This window comes from Acomys minous, assembly GCF_964271855.1.
Source record: "Acomys minous genome assembly, chromosome: 19".
NCBI classification, from domain to species: domain Eukaryota; kingdom Metazoa; phylum Chordata; class Mammalia; order Rodentia; family Muridae; genus Acomys; species Acomys minous.
This window is the reverse complement of record NC_140499.1, coordinates 31,213,900-31,233,058: the sequence shown is the minus strand read 5'-3', so window position 1 is coordinate 31,233,058 and position 19,159 is coordinate 31,213,900. Positions and strand designations below refer to the sequence as shown.

At 41.3% G+C, this 19,159-nt stretch overlaps 2 long non-coding RNA genes across 2 annotated transcripts; both read right to left on the bottom strand.

Moving 5' to 3' along the window:
- Window positions 1–3,154: 3,154 nt before the first annotated feature.
- On the bottom strand, window positions 3,155–6,143 carry LOC311590179. The gene is made up of 3 exons (XR_014776796.1): window positions 6,037–6,143; window positions 5,792–5,905; window positions 3,155–3,882 (listed from the first exon to the last, which is right to left on the bottom strand). It is a non-coding gene; the product is annotated as an uncharacterized lncRNA (long non-coding RNA).
- A 342-nt stretch (window positions 6,144–6,485) lies between these two features.
- Window positions 6,486–14,887, bottom strand: LOC311590180. The gene is made up of 3 exons (XR_014776797.1): window positions 14,439–14,887; window positions 8,404–8,506; window positions 6,486–7,202 (listed from the first exon to the last, which is right to left on the bottom strand). It is a non-coding gene; the product is annotated as an uncharacterized lncRNA (long non-coding RNA).
- Between the last annotated feature and the right edge of the window lie 4,272 nt (window positions 14,888–19,159).

The following is a 19,159-nucleotide window of genomic DNA, read 5'->3' as shown; positions in this document are numbered from 1 at the left end:
TCTACTTGTTTCTGAGGCATTCCCACAAACATTCAGAGTGTATTGTTTCTCAGCTCAGTCAAGTTGACAGTCAAGAATAACCATCAAAGTGGGACATGCTCTCTGTCAGAGAAACTTAACTTTGCCACTGAGACTTGACAAGCAGCTACAGACAATAAATGCCCAGGCAATGTGGCAGTGTTTTCTGTTTATACATGCAAGCTGTTGGCTTAACTTAGCTGTGGACCACAGTTTTCCAAACCAAATACAAGGCTTTGTGCATCGGCTTCTCTACTTCCTTCGCCCCCTGTTACTTATGGAAAATATGTGCTCACAGGAAACCAATTCATCAGTCATGTGACATTTCCCACAAGGAGGCATGAAGAGTGTATGCATAGTCCCATTACTCCCAGGTAACTTTTATTGTACATGGCAGAGTCTGGCTGGTCTAGCAGAAACCTAACTCAATAATGGCTCAGGATGGTAGAAGATAGCATCTGTTAGAGGTGACTTCTTATATAAGTAGCTCAGGTGACTCCAGGGTGTTGCCTCATCTTCACACCCTTCTAGGCTCATGACTAGCCGATCTGCCTTGGGACCAAAAGAAGGAAGAAAAAGTCGAAGGCAACTGTAGTGCTTCCTTTCCTGGCTACACTGTAGAAGCAGCTCACCACTTCTGCACACAGCTCATTGGTCAGCACTTAGTCACCTAACCCCATCTAATGGCAAGAGAAAGTCAGCAATAGCACATTTATGTATAGCCTAACATTCTGAAAATCTCACGGTGGGTGATCTCATTGCTGTGCAAATACTACAGAGCACACCCATGCAAACCTGCGTGGGAGAGTCTATTCTCCTAAGCTATATTGAAATCTTATGGGACTACTATTATACATGTTCATTGTTGACCAAAATATATGGTATGAGTATTGATTATAGATAGGCATGCCTCAGTGAGATTGGGTTTTCTATTACTGCAGAAAAATAAAAATTGAAAGATATGTAGATAGTCTCATCTTTGACTAGTTTTCAGTCTTCATCTAGTACTGATAAAGCAGTAAGGCCAAGAGGAGTTACTTGGGTTATAGAGTTCTATTTTATTATATTGTATGTGACAGATTATATGCTCTTTTATTTGGGGATAGAGCTAAAGATGTTAGACATGCTCAAAAGAGAATAAGAAATGTGTACTACACATAGGATACTTTTGAGAATTTAAGTGGCAATTATCTCTCGTATGTTTCTCCCCCTCTCCCCTGAGTCTATTGAAGACATTATTGACAGAACACAGAATTCTTTCCCAGCAAGCTGAATCTGGGTTTTAAGCTCCTCTATATCCTGACTAGGGCCTCTTAAATTTTAAACACTTGGGAACCATTTTTGCCTGAAAAATTTTTATATGACCTGGGAATATGACTACATAAAACGAGTTTCCAAAGCAAATGTTTACTAATAATAATTCATTAATAAATAAATTTTAGAACATTATTTTGTGTATATATATATATATAATCTATAATTTATTAAAGATAAAAGATGGTTTGTATATGAATAAAATTGGTATTCTTGTTGATTTTTAAAATAAAGAATTAGATCTTGTGCTCCACAAGATAGCTTGGTGGATAAAAGATTTGTTGTATAAGGCCAAGGAGTAGCATTCTATTTCTGGAACTTACATAAAGGAAAAAGGAAGAACAGACCCCACAAAGTCACCCTCTGACCTCTATGGGCTCATTCAGACATACCATACACTCATATATACACATTCAGTTACACACAAAAGAGGATTAACCCTTGGCTGAAGATTTAATAGTGCAGGATGTAGATAATCATCAGTACTTTTCAGCATTGATCAATATTTTTCATTGATAATTGTCAGTGTTGAGAACGCCACTTTGTATACATATGTAGAACAAAATGGCAGAAATATATTCATAAATTGTTAGGAGTTGTGTTCTAACAATTCGATTATCGATTCAAGCCAAAATCCTATAAAGGGAGTCCAGGACAGCCAAAGCTACACAGAGAAGCCCTGTCTCAAAAAAATAAAAAATAAAAAAAAAAAACAAAAACAAAACAAAACAAAACAAATCAAAACAAAATTCATTGAATTACTTTTTAAATAGAACTCATGAGGAACTCAGCAGCAATGTTAAAAAACAAATCATCCTACTACAACACACCTAAAGGCACTCATCTGCTACCCATGAGGCATGATTGGGGACCAGTGCATCCGTCATTATTCTTGCAACTGAACTGTGTGTTTCCGTAAGAGCAGAAGTTTTATACGGATAGCAAAGTCTCTGCCAGTCACAGTGTAGTCATGAATTTGATCTGTGGTGTTTCAGGCAGGTTGTATTTGTGTTCTATGGCCAGAGAGCATGCTTAGTGTGAAGCATCTGTGTCCTGTATTCTAACCAAGGCCGTAGTCCATGACGATGCTACGCTGGTCAGTACTGACAGAACATCCCGGCTTCATTACCTGTTGAATTTTATTTATTTATTTATTTATTTATTTATTTATTTATTTACTTGTGAGCACTTAAGAAACCTGTTACTCATGCCAAATTTTTGTATCCCTCATGTTCAGTTATGAGACCTCATTTGAAGTCAAGACCCACAGTTTAAAAAAACTGTGACCTAGACATAGTGTCTACCAACCTAACTAGAGTAGACATGCAGTTAGCAATGGATTTACCCTTTCAGATTTACTCTTCCTTTTTCTCTATTGTACTCTGATCTTACTTACACATGTCCACATGACAATATATGAATACATGTTGCTCTTTTTTTAACAAAAATATTTTTATTTTGTATTTTGATTAATTATATATATAATTAGTATGTACATATATACATATAATATATACATATATGTCTGTCTATGTAGGGTTATGTGAATATGAGTGTAGGTATCTATGGAGGCCAGAAAAGGGTATCAGATCCTTTGATCTTGGAGTTAAAAGTGATTGTGAATCACCTGCTATGGATGCTGAGAACCAGACAAGGGCAATGCATATTTTTAAATGCAGAGCTATATCTCCAGAGCTGCCTTTTGTCTTTTAAGCCAATTCTTCTTTCCTCACTTTTGTCAGATATTTAGCTTGTTTGAGTTTCCAGTTCATAAAGAATGCCCAATTTTTAGAGGTAACTAAAGTTAACCTTTAGTCACAAAACATGTATTGGGATTATTTTATTTAGGTCTTTCATTTTATGAACACATTGATTGGAACCACACATTTAAAAAGGAGTGATCTATAGGAACACAGGGAGAGAACATCAGAAGTGAAGCTCCTCTCCCAGACTCCTGATTCTTGTTCACAAATTTATAGTTTGCCAAAGTCAGATCAGTATGTGCCAACAGTAATAAGGATTACAATAATTATGCAAAATCATTACAATTAAGATAACCACAGGGCTTCTGTTTCCTTTGTAGGTGGGAACCAACACATGTCACCTTAAGAAATGATGTCTTGAGCAATTCTTTCTATGTTCTAAAGTTCAGCTGTTTGTAGAACTTTTCAATTTTACAAAATGGATTTGACATTGTCAAAAATAGAATTTGAAGTCTGCTTTCTAGAGCATTCATTCAGGTTAGGGTATAAAGAGTGATGCCTTGGCTTTCTTATCTCCACCAGATTCAGTTTTTTAAAAGCTCCAAACCAGTCACCAAATTATTCTCCAAATTATTCATTATAATACCTCCAAGATTAATTTGTGACATTAACTTCGAATTATTTTTAATCTGCTGGGTCATTTTGATTCTCACACTTTCGTTCAACTGAAATTATGTATGTTCCGTTAGATAAAAGGTTCCAGTCCTCTTCGTGTGTGAACAGTTTCCCATCAGGCATGCACATGAGAATCCTCTGTATTAATCAGGTGAGGCGATGCTGTCTCAGGCTTTCAAATTCAGAAAAAAAAAAAAAACAACAAAAATAAGTTGAAGAAAGAGAACCTCATTACAAGACAAACACATCTAACAGTGTCTATGTCTAAGAAAGTACCAGCTCTTTGTCTTATACAGATATTTTTAAAGACTGACTAAATTTTCTCATGAAAACTATAATTGGTCCTCTATCAAAATTTATGGCACTTTCACATGACAGAGAAAATGAATCCAGTACAATAGACCAAAGGACATTTTGATAAGAAACACTTTCTTATGATGTGACTGGTAATTAGATGAAGTTTAAAAGATGTTGGAAAAATTCCCTCCTTTCATCTTCTCATTTTGAAAAAAGAGTTTAGAAGCAGCAAATTGTCATGGCGACAGCAAAAAAGACAGAAGATAATTTCAGTACGATGTAGTTACATCTTGAGCTGCACTTCTTAGCAGTGTAGCTTTGAGATGCAGAGCAAACAAAATGGTTCCCCATACTGAGACCAACTCAAGCCCAGTGTAAGCTTGAGAACTCCTGACCATCACAGAAGTCTCGTTGCTGGTTACATGATGTCTACCTTCTGTTTGCTTTTTCCAAATCAGCTAATAGTTAGCCTATGTGTTCTTAATAGATAAACAACCATTAATGCATCCTTGTAGCTTTTTCAGGACGTCTACTGATTTATCTTTTAGGGACTTTACTCAATAACTATTTAATGAGCATCCATTATGAGTGAAATAACATGTCACTAAAAATTGAGAAAGTCAAAAGCACAGCCTTCAAAGAACCTATTTAATGTATGAAACAGATGGATAAGCCAATAATTTGTTTGCAAGAAGGCTGGTTGCTGTGGCAACAGCAAATCCTGCCTTAATGCCTATAGAGGAGACAGTACCAGGTCCTAGAAGGCTGGGTTCTTATGGCAGAGAATATGGGAAAAGAATCGTAGGCTCATGTTGCCGATACAGAGGCATGGCAATTCAGAAGAGCATTTGCCACATTCTGGCTGGGGCTTGAAGAGAAGCATAGGACTCATTCAATGACCCAGCGTCTAGTACCAGTTCTCTCTGGAGACTTGAAGGATGTGGAAAAGGATGTGAAATAGTCCCACACCTTTGCAGGATTCACAAAGTGACCCATGTCACGAACTGCAGAGACCAAGCAGCAACCTCATCTGTTTAAATCCATCAATTCATAAGTAACTGAGCCCTGCTTTGCTGCCAGGAACCAGGCTGATGGCAGAGGCATCCATAAGGTGAGCAGGGCACACTCTACCCATGAGCAAGGGCATGGGAGAGACAGACACTAACAAATCAGTGGTAGTAACTAAGACAAATATGATTCTCTTAATTATACCTAGAATATAGTATCTGTTGTCATTAGAGAGGGTACATCTCCTTATACGTTAATCTCTCCACGTTTGTATGTTTAGTTCTCTCTATACAGTGGTTTTCAACCTGTAGGTCACAACCCCTCTGGGGGTCACATAACCCTTTCACAGGGGTTGCATAGCAGATAGCCTGATTATCAGATGTTTACATTGTGATTCGTAGCAGTAGCAAAATTACAGTGATGAAGTATCAACAAAAATAACTTTATGGTTGGGAGGCACCACAGCATGAGAACCTGAATTAAAAGGTCGTATTGTTAGGAAGTTTGGGAACCACTGCTCTATGCTGTGGACACACAGAGTTCACTTAAAGTAACTTATAAGAAAATGACTTGGGGAACAGACTGCTTAAACTCTCTCCCCTCAGTGGCCAACATCTCTCCTATAGGGAAATTCCAAGTTACAATTCTACATGTTTAAAATTCTCTAGAGTTTGACTATATGGTATAAAGCCAAAATATTGAGGGGGTTCCTAATATTTTCTTTTATAGTAAGTTTTTAAATATTAGATAGCTTTTCATTGCTATGATCAAAGTACCTGTAGAAACAAGTTAGAAGGGAAAGGAGGTGTTTTGGCTCATGATTTCAAAAAGATTTATGATTTCTTGATCCAATGAGCTAGGGTGGAGCATCATGGCAGCTGTTGACTCTTCTGTACAGAAAATAAAAGGTGTGAAAAAGAGTCTGGTAATGCACTCCTAGCCTCCCCCACCGCCAATCCCATCCCCTGTGGTGACCTACTTTCTCCACGTAGGCTTCAACCCCTCCACCACCACCACTCACCATGATGTACTTCCTCCAAGCAGGTTGCACCTTCCAAAGCTTTCACAACCTCTCAAAATCGCACCAGCAACCAAGGAGACAGTTCATATTAAAGTTATGTCTGAATCTTAAATGAAATTAAGGACATGATCACTTCTAGGTATGGATGAGGGAGGGCTCAGGTAGAGCATCTGGAAGGGTCCAGGCTGGACCAGGCCATGAAAGGAGAGAAAGGGGGAGAATGAGAGAAGAAGAGAAGAGATAGAGAAGAAGAGGGAGAACAAAGAGCCCAAGAAAAAGCCAGCCAGGGCGGGGAGAGAGAGAGGGGGGCAGAGAGAGAGAGAGAGAGAGAGAGAGAGAGAGAGAGAGAGAGAGAGAGAGAGAAAGAGGGAAAGAGAGGCCAAAATGGCTGGGTTATATAGGAAAAAGAGAAGCCTGGGGAAGTGTAGTGAAGGCTTGCCCCTGGGCTAGAGAGGTTAGGGTAGGGGGCGGGTGAGAAATGCTGAGAGGGGCCACCAGAGGTACTGAGCAAGACTTGTCTTGGGCTTCTTTGAGACTTGGCAAATCTTAGTGATTCCCTTGTAATAAAACAATTCTGGAAATTTATTACAAAACTAAGAGTACTGTTAGATAGGATCCGTCAGTAATACTTCTTGGTATTTACTCACATGAACTGAAAGTCCATGTCCATCTCAAAACCAGCGCACAAGCATTTCTAGTGGCTATGTTGAAATTGCCAAAATGCTGGCAACTAAGATACCCTGCAACAGTTCAATTTTTTTTTGTCAACTCAAAGAATATGACTTCAAGTAGAGCAAAGGGTAAGTTTTGGCCATAAAGATGTTTTTCTTTGGCTCAAACATTCAGGGCCAACTTTGATTGCATGAATTAAACTAACCAATGGTAATGAGCAGGGAAAATTAGAGTATCTTTTGTTTTGGTTGGTGGAGTACTTAGATGAATTACTAGGCCTGCAGGTTTGAGCTGCATTCAACAACTTTTATCATTGTGACAGACTCGCATTGCTGTATCATGAAACGATGTTTCCCCAGAATAAACTCAAAGGCCGGTTTCTTCAAAAGGTATCCCCCAGGATTTCAAGACCATCTGTGCCTTTCTCCTCTGGCTACTGTGACAGTGACTGTCAGCTCCGCTCTGCCAGTCCCAGGTTGAAAGCCATTCTTGGTCTTAAAAGACAGAGAGTGTGGGATAAGCACATGCCATTGACATGCTTACTTTCCCTCTGCTCATCAGTATTCTCCATTTTATTTAGGAAACAATGCTAATGGCTAGATGTAATCCTCATGACAGTAAAATGTAGCAAAACACATCTATTTCTGCTCTTCAGGGCACTAGCTTTCGTGGCGTGTGAAGCATTAGTAGAACTGTTCAGAGGCTGAGACTATGCGCTTTGATGTTTTTCATTTATCTTCTATTCTCCAGTTCTTAGGAATGCTAACAAATGATATTAATTATTTTAAAATGTGCATATTTGCAGATGCAATTCGGTACTTGCTTGAATCAGTGACGGCTCAGCTCGCAGTCTATGCAGGGTACAGCCTGATGTGTCGCAGACGTTATTACCATATAGTATTATGCATGCAGAACTGTGCCTCTCCGGTTCTGATGTTATGGGAAGTAGCAGGCTGTTTTCTTAATTCTCCTAAGTTGCATATCCCCCTAAAGACTCATTATGAAAAGACACGTTGAAGTGAGTGGTGTCATTACAAGATTGTTCTTGCTTGCCAACAAGCAACAAAAGGAGAGGGGAAAAAATTCCTGACAATTTCTGAGATGCGATTAGAGATCGCCTCTGAAATTAATGAGATGCTAGAAATAAAAAGGAGCCAAACAGATTGCATCATGTGCAGGGGCTTCGCGGGGCTTTAAAGCGGGGCGAATGGTTTGCTGAGCGCTGGCAGCAGTTCTCCTGCTCCACTACTTTCTTGCTGCCCCTTCGCCAGGGTGAAACCAAGCAGATCCACACTGATAAGCACTCGCGTGATTACAGAACACTCTGACCCAGAGGAAACTGTAATTAAATTAACAGCTAAAGCTTGAGGTTTTCTCCCCCCTTTCCACTCCCCTCCTCTTCCCTCTCTCCCCTCCTTTCCCCTCCCCTTTCCTCTCTCTATTTCTTCTTAAAAAATGCTAGAGAGGAAATTCTCCCACTTCCAGCTACAACCCAGATTCTCCTTTTCTGTTTCCCACCAGCTCCCTGCTGCCTTGTCTCTACCTGCTGAGTATCTTCTGTAGCGCATACCTCTGTCTCCATGGAGACAGACAGCTCTGAGGGGAGAGCCATCTGGACTCAAACCTCACCCCCAACCCCCAGCTTCCTGGGATCAGCTTGGTTTTGATCGCAGAGCAGAGAGTTGGAGGACTTACCTTTTCTATAGGGAAGCAAAGATGTGTTGGCCACCTGAAATCCGCTCTCCGTGTGGGCTTGTATGCAGCCGGGCAGAAAACTGAAAAGAACACCTTTTGTTTCCTGTGGGGTTAGGAAAGCAGCGTGTTTGCTAGGAGGATGCAAACGCCAAAGAGGGACTTAGAACAGCAGTAAGAAAACTGTCTTTCTTGAAAACTTCTCCCAGCTGTCCAACTATTAAGGCAACAGACTAACTACAAACCCAAAAAATGGGTGATGATCTGGTGCCTCTTCCTCCTTATAATACACAATTATTCTAAACAGAAAGGCATCAAAACATGCACAGATGTTCTTTGTTCATGAGTAGAGGAACCAGGTGATGAATGCAAACGCTTATTTTACCGAGGAGGACTGCAGCTTTGTAGGAAATGACTGTAGCACAGGAGGATTCAGGCTCCCAACATCCCTTCCTTTTACACTTAATGGAAATATTTTCACACTAATGTAACTGTGAAGCTTTATTACTACACTTTTAGGTCTGAATCAAAAACTTGTCTTACTTATGTGATAGTAGTTTTAATGCGTAAAGAAAAAAAAATTAACCTGCGATGGCTAACATTATGTTTTAAGTTTAAAATCTGTACTTAAGAGATCTATAAAAACAAAAACGTCTCTAACCTGTAAGAGCACCACTAGCTCAAGGACAGTTAACTTCCTAGAAGGCTGGGGGCTGATGTTTATGTAAGGTACACGCTTTCACTTCTGTAAACAAGCTTGGTTGCCCCAATTACACAGGATCACATGTAGGCGGGAAGTACATAGGAATAATGCTTGCCTCTGATTGGAGAATGGCAGGCAGTATGCATCCTTGTGTGCTATGAAGTAAAATGTGGGGAGGGGGTGCCTTTGTTGGGCCTGTGGCCAGCTGTGCCCCTGAGATTTTTTTTTTGATAGGCTGCAGATCTGGTAGAAGGAGGCTTGGTAGGGGAAGGGAGAGGCGTGAGGACCCGGAGAAGGCGTAGAAGCGGACAACTGGACATCTGCCAAGCCAACAGATGGGCGCAGAACCCTGAGGGCAGAGAAGAGGAAGGCGCAGGCAAGGAGAGAAAGAGGGCACCGAGGACAGAAAGATGGAGAGCGAGGATTCTAGAAACAGAGTGAGAGCTGGGGTCCGGTGGGGTCCTTTTATCTGGTCAAACACACCTGTCCCACCTGGTCAGGAGAAGAACAATTGCTAGGTCCCTGGGGACAGGCCAGCAGTGTCACCTGGATGCTAACCTTCCTCCTTTGTTGTTTAATTAGAAATATGGGACAAGGAATGGGAGCTGGTAGGGCAGGAGTGAGGGTGCCGTGTTCTTTAGGCTACTTCCTGCTGGCCGGGGTGATGTCATACTTGGGGACCCTAAGAAAATTGGGATGCTGGCCAAGTCCTGGCCTGGAAGAGCTGGCTGTTTGACTTGGCTGAATAGGCTCTGTGGGGCCATCTGTGGCTAGGAAGGTGCTGGCCTAGCTGAAGCAGTGTTAGAAGCTGGGCTGGAGAGCTGTGGGTAACTGCCTTGGAGCTCTCCTGCGTGCACAGTTTGAGGAAATGCCTGGACTTGACAGGATGCTGGAAAAGATATATATATGTGTGTGTATATATATATATAATATATATATATATATATATATATATATATATATGATCTTAAGGGTAGAAGGTAGGTTAGGGAAAAAATTTGGGAGAGTGGCTATTTGAAACCTTTAGGTCCATGGTCTTGGCAGTTGGGGGTTCCCAAGACAAGTAAAGGGGGAGAGGAGAATCCCACCCTTTGGCAGGGTAGTGAGGGCACCTTAGGTTGTTGTTGATTGACAGGGTTACTTGTCTGGGGTCCATTTGACTTGTGAGAGGTGGAGTGCAGTGGATTTCCTGAAGCTTACGAGAATCTTTTTAAGTTACAAAACTTGATACATTTTAGATGTGTTAGCGTCACCACTGTCTGTAATCTGTACTGAAATCCATACTGTAGAGAAGGCAGTAGACTCACACCTTTGCATCCTAGTAAAAGCTACAGTAGAATAATTTTGGTTAAAAGTATTAACACTCTGTCCTCTTTCTAGAAGACTGGATGTATATAGATTCAGCACAATGAAAACCACTTTTAAGTATATACTTAAAAGACAAACCAAAGGAATTTTTAAATCTTGAGATTGTTACTATGGTATTAGTGGCTCATATAGTGGAAGGCTTTGCCAGAGTTAGGCTAATAGTTTGTCGGAACTACATTAATTAATGTTAGAACTTCTGACTTTTTGAAGTGATAGGAGGAAATCTGAAGCATTTTCATTCCTTTTTATAAACTTTAAATCACTTTCGATCACCGTTTAAGCTTTCACTTGCACTTACCAACCTTAAAACACCTTCTTAGACCCTAAAATATGTTCTTAGACTTTCACAGCTTAAGCTTTCACATCCTCAGACCTTACATAAACTTTACAATTTTCCCTATCCAACCTATCCAATTACTCATCATGAGACACAGGTGATTAATTACCGGGCACAGTCACTGTAAAGCGAGTTTCATTAGATAAAGGAATAGCAAAACGTTATATCTGAAACCCATTTATCTTTTTAACATGAAGCCTGTGAGCAAAGCAAACCTGTTTGCCCTTTTAAGTAAGAGACCTAGAAGTTTTAACTAACTAATGAAGTGACTGATTGACTAACATAGTGGTGGATACCTTGGGATGAGGAGCTAGCTGTCTCTTTTTCTCTAGCTGTCAAGCTACAATTAGCTTAGCCATCAGTGTGATCAGAGATGTGACAAGGATAAATCATAAACTAAATGGCCTGTGTACTAATTAAAATGACAGAGACTAGTCCGTAGTCTACCTAGACAGTTGTTCCAGCTTCCTGTGGTCTCCATGGCAGAAACCAAGGAACAGAGACAGTCTGGCCATCAACTCTCTAGTGTCCTGTTTGTCCACAATTCAGGCCAGGGCTAGCAGAGGGCAAGGCATTGGGGCAGTCTTTTTTTTTTTTTAAACTTTAATTTATTATAATTTATTCAGATTACATTCCGATTACATCCTGAAAGTTATCCTCATGCTTTTATGTTCCTGTTCCTACCCTCCCCCCCTTCCATCCTATTCCCTGCCCCTAGACCTCTGGTAGAAGAGGAAGTCCTCCCCGACCAAATGACCACAGCCTATCAGGTCTTATTCAGATTCAGTCTTTCCCAGGGTTATTCTACCAAAATCCAGGTGGAGCCCTTTGTCATTGTGCCTTATCTTCTTGGAGTCCTTAGGGGGAAGGCCTGTTAAGATTTGTGAGTCTCAGTATATCTTAGTAAGTTTAAACATCTTAAATGCCATCTTTATCAGGTTTCTAACAGGTTTGAGGGCTAGTACCTACTAAGTATATCTGAATTAAACAACTTTGTTTTTAATTATCTGCTCTAAGACAGACCTTGCAAATATAAAATAGGAGAGTAAGTAATCTTAATCTTATATTAATTGCATCAGTACTTAGCATGACTTTAAATATATTTCTGAACACATTAAAGGGTTTGATCATTTACAAGGTTATTGACTGCCAACTTGCATTTCTTAATTATCCTTAACAGTTTACAATAATTTAGTAGCTTTCCTAAGATGCTAGAGCCTTCTCAATACCCAAACAACCTTTTAATCTGTAAACATAGTCCATAAAGAGACCAGGAACTTGTCTGACCTTTATATGGTGTATCATTATAGAACATTACAATTTCCTGTATAATTTAGTTTACAAAAAACTATAACTTAATAACATTAGCAAAAAAAAAAAGATAAACACATTTTTAAGGCAGTGATTTTTAACTGTAGGCTTTGAACTTTTTCAAAACACTTTACTTGGGCTTCTTTAATGCTTGTACCTCCCTTCCAATCCACCTACACTAGATAGGAGAGAAAAGAGGTTAATAGGAACAGGAGAAGTAGACCTTTTCAGACTCAGTTCCTTGGAGTGAGTCCACCGGCATAGTTGACAGTATTCCAGGAGAACCGGTAAACAGCAAACCAGCAACTCGGCAATGGTGACTGCAATGGCAGCCACTGGAACCCAGAGCAGTAGCAGGAACCCAGAGCAGCACCCAGAAACCGGAACCTCAAAGTGTTCCCTGGAGCAGTTCTCTCTAAGAGCATCTCAAAGTGGAGTGATGAACAGCTAAGACCAAAAAGCCCTGCCTCTTGTTTTGGGCATATGTGTATACTCACACACACACACACACACACACACACACACACACACACACACACACACACATATTCTCTCAGAGTCCACACTAGGATGTTTATCAGTTGGCAAAGACAATATTCCCACAACAAGTGGTTCCTTTTCCAGTGGACAAACATCACCTGTTCTCTCACAAGTCTGTTTTCAGTGGACAAACACATTACACCCTCACAAAGTCTGTTTCACATCCCACACTTGGGATCAAAACAAGAACATGTTTACATCTACTACATTTAACCTTGTAGTGTTATAAACCTCCAAATATTTTTTAAAAGAAGTTTAAAATGTCTCAATTGTGTTTTTGCAGTATTAAAATAAAATGACATTTTAAGAGTGAAGACATACAGCATAACCATAATTTCTAACAGTGTAAACAACTTAATGTCTCTAAAATTAATTCCAAGTGGGTTGCTATTATGTTACAAGGTTTGGCTGTCAGCAAGGTACATTATTGTGTACGAATACATGGAGGTGTAGCTTTAATACCTCATTACCCAAGCATTGTTTTAAATCCTATTTTTTCTAAACCTGGTTCTTAAGACAAGAGAGGGATCAAAAATCTTAACCTAATTTAAAAGTACCTTTGGAGCCCTGTTTTCTTGATCAGCTCATGTCATGTACACCTGTCCTTAGTTAAGATGCTGGTGAAGCTGTATCTCTTTTTCCCAACCCCATAACGAATACGGCTGCCAGCCATGTGTCTGCCTTAATCAAAAATATTGTCCATACTTAAATAACATTTGATTTTCTATTATATTAAATTCAGTGGTCAGAAAGCCCAGAGGTAAATTGAACCTAGGTGGCTGGCAGCAGGAAAAAGAAACAGCAGTTATTCATGCATTCAAGGCCAATCAGTAACAAGCATGTGCTGGCCAAGTATATCTTAAATTAGCTTTTAAAATCTGAATAACCTTGAAATTTCATCATCATATAAAGAATATTTTAAACCAGAATTGAGTCACATATATAGTATGTTGCAGTAGCAAATATAGCTTTGAATTTCTATCATCACATAAACATCTATACCAATTTTAAATATGAGACTTGTTGCTTTCTTAGTCTAAAAGGACATTCAATAGTAAGTAGATAGTTCATTAGGACTAAGGAATTTAATAATTGTTGTTATATAACAAGAGATCATCTTAAGATGGTGAAGGCACATAGCTGGTTGCAAGCCATGCAGTCAACATGTTTGATATATATATATATATATATATATATATATATATATATATATATCATGATGTATACATATGTATGTATATGATATTTGCATCTAAGTTACATGCACATATACCCTAAACAAGGACTGAATCACATATATACTTATGTGTAGACTTTTAATTTATAAACCTTTTATTATAAGTTTAAAACCAAATATTGCTGTAGATTATATAAAGTTTTATGACATACCCATGAAGAAATTATAAATCTTTAGATAAGAGTTTACAGCATAATCTTAAAATTTGTTTTGCTTTTGAGAGCAGAGTGCAAAGAAATCAGAGATAAAAGGTTAAGAGTGGGGAAGTAGAATTGTAAGTGTAGAGCTGAGCAAGTTTAGATATAAGATATTTGGGAATCATTTGACTGTGGTGGCGAGAATCTGGAAATCAGGTGTGCCAACTTGGAACAAGTCTGACTCCATGAAGGGAGAGAGTGTGTGTGCTTGGTTGAGTGCAGGCTGGCTGCAGGAGGAGGGAGGGGCTAGCAGGTCATGTGGGCATGTTGCCCAACCAGAGCCCCATGAAGGAATTAGAGTACAGAATTTGGAATCAAATTCACAGACAAATGATCTGTACGTACCTCAGGAGTAGTTTTGAGAGCTGCTCCTACAGTGGAAAAGATGTGTAGACATTACAGCTCCAAACTGTTGTGTGCTTAGAAGCAAGACACAGCATGGGGAGGGAGGGAGGCCAGGCAGAAGAAAATGGGCCTTGGGGCGAGGAAAAAGGAATAAAGAAGAGAGAACGTTTTCATGTCGTCGTCCCCCCCCCCCCCCCGATCGCTTGGGTGGTACGTTGAAGCCAGACTTGATAAATTTAGAAGCTAGGTGTAGACGCAGTTCCGTCAGACGAGGTAAGAAGGAGTCTCAAGCCTGGATCCCAGGCGTCCCAGAGAACCCAGGGAAGGGCAAACTATGAAGGCACAGGCTGTCCTAGTAAATCATCATCCGCTCAGACAGGGGCCAGTGCTAAAAGCACGAGCAGAAACGGTTTACCGGGTACCAGGGTTTTCAAAAGAAGCCAAGAAGGGGGGGGGGGCGGGGGGCAGGGACCATGCTGGAAAAATGAAGCCTCATCCAGCGAAATGGTCAGACTCGTCAGACTCAGAGAAGCATTTAAGTCAAGTGAGAGAGAGAGAGAGAGTGAGAGAACTCACCAATCACTGATGTTGGGTTAAGTGTCTAGCAGTAGGTGAGCCAAAAAGTACATCTGTTGTGGTGGGGTGAGCAACGGAAGGGATCCCAGTATTCCCAGACACCAGGAGAGTCCCTCACCTCAGGACACGGCCGGCCTCAAATGTTATGAAATATAAAGTGGCGAGGGGTACCTTTGGCAGCCAGTAGAATCGCCTGTAAACTAACGTTTGGGTTTTGCCCTTATAAGCCCCTGCCTAATGCAATTCGGCACCATATTTTTAGCATGCATCTCAAGTATGGACCTCACCAGTATTTAATAAAGCCTCTTATGTGTTAAAAAATATATTAATTGCCAGAGGGGCGAATCTGAGTGACACCAGAGCCAAAACTAATGAAACATGACAGGCCTCAAAATGCTGATACCCATAACTTCCGGGTCATTCTGATAGTGGAGGCAAGGAGAATCTCTTTCTCTCTCTCTCTGTGCCTCTGTCTCTCTGTCTCTCTGTCTCTGTCTCTGTCTCTGTCTCTGTCTCTGTCTCTCTCTCTCTCTCTCTCTCTCTCTCTCTCTCTCTCTCTCTCTCTGTGTGTGTGTGTGTGTGTGTGTGTGTGTGTGTGTGTGTGTGTGTGTGTTGCAACTGGTGCCTGTGGAGGGCAGAAGAGGGCATTGGATCTCCTGGAACTCCAGTTAAAGATGGTTGTGAGCCATCCTCTGGGTGCTGAGACCTAAACCCAGGTCCTTTGAAAGGGCAGCTTATACTCTTAACCACCGAGACAATCACTCCAAGCCCTATTTTTCTTTCCTTGGGATCCAGAAAGTGTCAGTTTGCAGATCAACAGAGGGCAGAAGCAGGTTCTCCCTGAATAGCACTTGGCCTGTACCATTGTCTATCGTGTTTGTTTTCTACCAGGACAAAGGGAATTTCTATCCCCCCAGCCCTGAAACACCAAGTGATTCCTGTGAACTGTATAAGATTCTAATTGGAAAGTCTTTTACATTTCTTTTAGGGCCTTTTCTTTGGTGAAGCTAAAGTGACCAAGAGCCTGGAACCAGAAATAATGCTCCTCTGACTTTGGAGACTCTTCCATGTAGGGGGCTGGTGTGAGGTACTTTGATGCTAATTCCTGCTTACCAGTTCTGTAACTTACCTTCTGCTTAATAAAAAGTCATCCCACCTGGGCTGGGAAAAGGTGATAGGTGGAGCTAGGAGAAAGAGAGAGGAATTCTGGGAAGAAGAGGAGGGGAAAGGAGAGAGACCTGAGGGGAAGAGAGGAAGGCCGCCATGGGTTAGCTGGAGGAGAAGCACATGGCCGGCAGTGTGGATGGAGGATCCAGCCCAGATGAAGAACATGAGCAAGTATTTGGGATTAGGGATGGGAGGTAGCTTGATAGAAGTTAGTAGAAGCAGATGGCATGGGATTGGAGCAGGGATCCCATGCCTGCGCCACTATGGGAGGTAGTTTAGAGGATTGATATCTGCCCTAGCCCAGGTTAACTAAGGCTATTTTAAAATATAACAAGTGTCTGTTTTAATTGATCGCTAGCCAGGCCTACAGGTAATACTGATAATTCTAAAAACAATACTTCCAGGCAAGTCCTTCACTTTGTGCTGGCAGGAAAAGAGCTTGCGTTACTGAAATGGGCCAGCTAGGCAGGAGGCATGGGCTGGAACGCACTCCTAGGCTTCTCCATGTGACACTGTGTGTGAGCACAGGCTGGTCATCCTCAGCTGCCTGCCTGCGTTCCTGGGCAGCCAAAGAGACTCCCAAACTACCTAGTGAGTAAGAGGTGTTGGTTATTAGTAATTTTCCGCTTAGGAACAGTTTAGCAAAGTGTAATTAAATGGCTATAGCAGCAAGCATCGCTGTGGAGTTCCTACTACTGTTCGCTCCGTTTGAGAGGATGAAAGAGATAAGCTAAGAGACTGTGAAGTCACAAAACCTGTCTAATGTCACACGAACCGGTGAAGGCGTTTGGAAGTGGCCTAACATGCTCTGCTGGTCCATCCTCCACCGTTAATTGGTCTTTTCAGATATGTTACGTCATTCTCAGAAGGAAGGGCAGTGGTAGCTACTGCTAATTTTAGTTCACAGTGTAGGTGGTGACGTGTTTGGAACCAAGGCACTGGCTCAGCCTAAACTGCTCTCTCTGACCAACACTGGGCATGCCCCGTCACCAACTACTTTCCTGTTCGGTGTGCAAGACAAGAGATTAAAACGGTTCCTTTATCTTAGAGCTGGAATCTAGGGGTTCACAAGCAGTCTCATTTGCGCTTCAGCAGCCATGGTACTCTGCAGAGGTATGTATAATTAGCACAATACTGTGTATAGATGACAATTGTAATCTTTGACTAATTCAAATATTGCATTTTAAGAAGTTTTATTTATTTACCTTTTTTTTTAAGCTCCAGGCTAACCTGGAGAGTGGGTTTGTGGGTAGGAATATGAGAAGGTCAGGGTGGTCCATCTTGCCAGCATATTGATATTCAGAATGGCTCTTCTATATCATTGTCATCCCAGAAAAGTTGTGAATTGTCTTTCCCTAGGGCTGGTAAATGATCCAAGTTACCAATATAGTACTTAATTTCCCTGTGACAGGTCCTTGCTGCTCTGAGATGACAGTACTGAGCATTCTGCTGCCACAGGGTCTGTCACTGTCACAGAGCTGTCATGTGCACATCGACCCCAGCTTCAAACTCTCCTGAGAATGTGGTGCCTGGTCATGACCGAACTCCCAGCTGAGCGTGCTCTCGTCACACACACATAGCACCTTCTGCTCTTCTCACTGCTGAGATTTCACAGATGCTAGGCCACATGAGGTACCCTGCCTAGCTACCATGTTCACCTGCTGTGTCTCTTCAGGGCAAGGCACACACTAAGCCTGAGACATTGCTGTAACCATGCTATATTTTAGTGCCACCATCAAAGTCTATGCCAGTAAAGCAGGTCACAGCCCACAGGTCTCACTATTGTACCGAGAAGTGGCCCTTCCTCTCTCTCTCTTTTAAGAAGGACTGTTTTCTGCTGCTGAGAGGCTATTTATACTTTTCTTATCACCCCTTATGTTAATAAGGTTTCAGATACTGTGGTAAAGCAAGTGAGATAATCATTCAGAAAACTCGAAAATGTTTATTTATGCTCAGGGTTCCATAAATGTTCATTGTTGCTTGGGGTCATCACGGTGGGGTGTGTGGGGTGCTGCTCACCCCATGACAGCCAGGAAGCAAAAGGAGGGAGGGGGAAGAAGAGGGGTAGAGAGACAGACGGAGAGAGACAGAGACAGAGAGGCTTCACGGACCCACTTCCAGGAACTTCCTTCCTTTAGGCTGAACCTTGGTAAAAGTTGCAGCATCTCCCAGTAGCACCAAAGGTTAGGGTTCAAACTTTTTCCACATGGTCTTTGGGTGACATTTCAATTCTAGAACATCATAGTATAGCAAAATGAGTCCCCTCTTTCAAAATCTTGGGGCCCCACACAGAGAGGTGCTAAGTTTCTAGTCTCTATCTGAAACCTAGGATCTGGTGTTGGGATGGAGACTAGATGGTGATCCTGTGGTCAGCACTGTGTAAGATACAGCTAGTGGTTTCATGACGGAGCAGAAGCTATTGCTCTTGTAGGTCTCTAATTAGAGACTTTGACCGCCTTAGCTTTATCCCAATAGAAAATAAAAATGGATTCATTTACCAATTTTTCTGTTGTTTGTCTGTTTTTCTTATTTTTTTAAAAAAGCAAAAATAGAAAACTTGTTTACAGTTTCAGAGGTTAGTCCATTATCACCATGGAGGGGAGCAGGGTGGTACACAGGAGGACACGGTGTTGGGGAGGCAGCTGAGACTTCTGCATTTTGATCCCCAGGCCACAGGACTGGAGTGACACTGTGCCTGGCATAGACTTTTGAAACCTCAAAACCCACCCTTACCCCCCAGTGACAGATTTCCTCCATCAAGGTCGCAGTAGCTCCTAATTCTAATCCTTTCAAAGAGTTCCACTCCTAGGTGACCAAGTATTCAAATATATAAGCTGATGTGGCCATTCTCGTCCAATGCACTGCGTTCTACTCCCTGGACCGCATAGGAATGCAGAAATGCACTCCTTCCTGCTTCAAAAGTCCCCGTAGTCTTTCACAGTCTCATTTGAGACCCATGGCACTCTCTTAACTGTAAC